At 32.6% G+C, this 3,398-nt stretch overlaps 1 pseudogene; it reads left to right on the forward strand.

Annotated features, from left to right (window-relative positions):
* Positions 1-321: 321 nt before the first annotated feature.
* On the forward strand, positions 322-436 carry LOC130470892 (uncharacterized; annotated as a pseudogene).
* Positions 437-3,398: the final 2,962 nt, after the last annotated feature.

Below are 3,398 nucleotides of genomic sequence, written 5' to 3' on the forward strand. Positions count from 1 at the left end.
CTAGTTTTTCTTAGTTTCCACCCCGATTCCACAATAGGAAGATAAAAAAGGAATGGGGGGAGTAATAATTATAATAATAAAATAATTGAAATAATAATTAATTAACTATTATAATTATAATAATTACAATAATTAATTAAATACTCCAATTATTATAATTACATTAAATTATGAATAATTAATAATAATACTCCATTAGTAATTATTTAATTATTATAATAATTAATAAATTATTAAAATGATTACAATTATAGTAAGTAATTATTATAATAACAATAATTATTGATATGGTATTATCATAATAATAATAATAATAATTAGGGGTGCGATTATACCAGCACTAATGCATCGGATCACATCAGAACTCCGCAATTAAGCGTGCGCGAGAGTAGTACTAGGATGGGTGACCTCCTGGGAAGTCCTCGTGTTGCACCCCTAATTTTTGTATCTCGACTTTCCATTAATTATTTGTAAAATGTTTGACTTTGTTAGCATTTGATTAATATTAATATTAATATTAATATTAATTAATATTAATATTAATATTAATATTAATATTAATATTAATATTAATATTAATATTAATATTTATATTAATATTAATAATAATTTTTAATTAAAAATAATGCTCTTATTAGATTTGATTGGAACTTATTTAAATTATTAGACCTGATTGTATTTTATCTGAACGTATCAGTGGTTATTGGACCCAAATCTTATTTTTTAAAAGGTGAACAAAATGCCCCCTTAGTAGTATTTTACCTACGTAGTATATGGTCTTCAATGCTCTTCTTTGAAAATTAATATTCTGATTAGGAAAAATTCAAAAAACTTGATATTTTGAACATTCTTAACAACATGAATGGAACAAGATCACACATGGCTACATCATAAAGTTTTATTTGTTACACATACATCAAGATACATGATCAAGTTTTTTTTTTACTTTTGGCCACATAAATAGTAATTGAGGTAGAACTTAGGAAACGGAGGTAGTAAATAAAAGGGTCCCTTACTTCTCGCTCGGGAAAAAAGTAAAAAAATTAAATAAATAATATAATAAAATAAAATTACATGAGAAATGTTGCCCTTGAACTAGAGCTGTCAAAACGGTTACTCGAGTCGGGTCTGGTCATCTCGGGTCTCGGGTCATGATCTGGTCGGGTCGTGTCCGGTCATTTTATCATCGGGTGCAGGTCGGGTTCAGGTCGGGTTCGGTCAGGTTGAAAATTTGTCGGGTCATGTCGGGTTATTTTTCCGTTTCGGTATAAATCGGGTTCGGTTCGGGTTCGGGTCGGGTTTTTTTCTAGTCGGGTACAATTACGGGTTCGAGTCTTAACGAGTCGGGTCAAGTTCGGATCGGATAATTACCGGGTCGGTTAAAAGTCAGGTCGGGTTCACTATTGTGCACGGGTTAATACCGGGTGAGATAGCTATCAGGTCTAGTGAAGTTTTAACCTTATAATTAACTATTATAAATTTGGTTAAATTTGGTTTAACGCTTTTCAATTGTTCTAGATTAGGTAATTATAAAAAATAATATTAACTTGATTTAAGTTATTATTTAATTAGTCAATGACAAATCGGGTTGTCAACCTGTCGCATAAATTCAGGTAACGGGTTGTCACGATTGAGTCAATAACAAGTTTTACCGGGTTATAATCGGTTTCGGGTGGACATCGGGTCGGGTGTTAAATCGGGTTCGGGTCATTATTCGGGCGGGTAAGCTCACTCAATTTTGTTATCGGTTATATTTCGGTCGGGTGTCAGGTTCGGGTCCGGGTCATACATTAACGGGTCGAAATCGGTCGTCGATTTTAACGGGTTGGATACGGTCGGGTTACGGGTTTCTTATTTTAACAAAATATCGGGTCTCGAGTCGGGTCCGGGTCCTTAAAAATACAGGTCGGTTCAGGTCGGTTTTTCGGATCGGGTCAAATTTTGACAGCTCTACCTTGAACAGCACGTAACTGTAAATGGAAATTCGCTTTCAACGTAGGCAAATGGTACCGATTGTCTCTATAAATTAATATTAACCCAAAACGATAACTATATAAATTGCCTCTTTCAATTCCAACAAATGGTCATTATCCTATATTATATATCAAAATCACTTCATAAACCACTACTCACTCCGTTCTTTAATACTCGCACCGCTTTTCTTTTCGGGTCCTTTCTTAATAATTGCACCGCTTTTATAAATGAATTTTTTTAGCAATATTATATTATTTCTCACACTTACCTATTAACCCATTCCCTACAAAAAATTATTTAAAAATTCACACCCCCACGGCCCCACTACCCCTTACACATTCCCCACTAACCATATTAAAAAAACACCCCACTATCAACTAACACTTATTAAATTAATAAATCAATTCAAGTGTATTAAACTCCGCACCGGTCAAACCGGTGTGAGTATTAAGGAACGGAGGGAGTACTATGGAGTAATTAAGTATTACCATTATTGATTTGTACTCCGTACGTATGGTCAACTAGTTTTTCTTAACCGTCTTCTTAATGTTAATCACCTATTAACAATAAACTATTTTTTGGGCCCCGGCGATGTCTCGGGTTATTACATTATTAACATTCACGTACATTTACTTATATATATATATTTTCCCATGATAATATGGAACAGGTAATACCTTTAGTGGTAAAAGCTTTATTACTTAAACTCAAGGTCATGGGTTCAAACCTTATTCAAATCATGTTTGTCATTTTTTTAATGTATATGAACATTATATGGAGAGAACCAACCACAAGCAGAGCGCCACGTGTCATGTATACTTTCTTATAGACGCATCTATACCTAGTCTATACCTAGTATTTAAAAAGGAACACCATACATTATTAGAAGCCATGTGGCATCTCTCTTTTTATCCATCATTTTGTTTTGTTTTTTTTCAATTTTTCTTTGTTGTTTCTATGATTTACCACTTCTAATGCCTCTTCCACTCCATTTTCCTTATTCAACATCAAGTAATTAATAGTCTAATATACTCATTAGTCTCTTCCACTCCACCCCTTTAACATAATTTTTACATTTTTCCAACCTTCAAATTATACCTATATTTAATTCATATATTACCAAAAATCACAAGTACTCACTAATTAAAACTTCAAAAGACATATGAACAATCACTATACAACCGCCCGTTTTATAAACGGGCTCAAAAGCTAGTTTTAATATAAGTATACTAGTGTGTGGTCCGGGCGATGCCCCGGTTGCTACATTGAATAATTAAAATTTTAAATTTTTCTTGAGCTCAATATTTGACAAATGTACTTGAATTCTATAGAGTGAAAAATATCCATTAAGTTTATCAGCTACACAGACACGCCACGTCATTTATCATGCCAAGTAACTTTTCAATTATATCATTTTGTAATTT

The sequence above is a fragment of the Spinacia oleracea genome, chromosome 3, assembly GCF_020520425.1.
Source record: "Spinacia oleracea cultivar Varoflay chromosome 3, BTI_SOV_V1, whole genome shotgun sequence".
In the NCBI taxonomy this organism is placed as follows: Eukaryota; Viridiplantae; Streptophyta; class Magnoliopsida; order Caryophyllales; family Amaranthaceae; genus Spinacia; species Spinacia oleracea.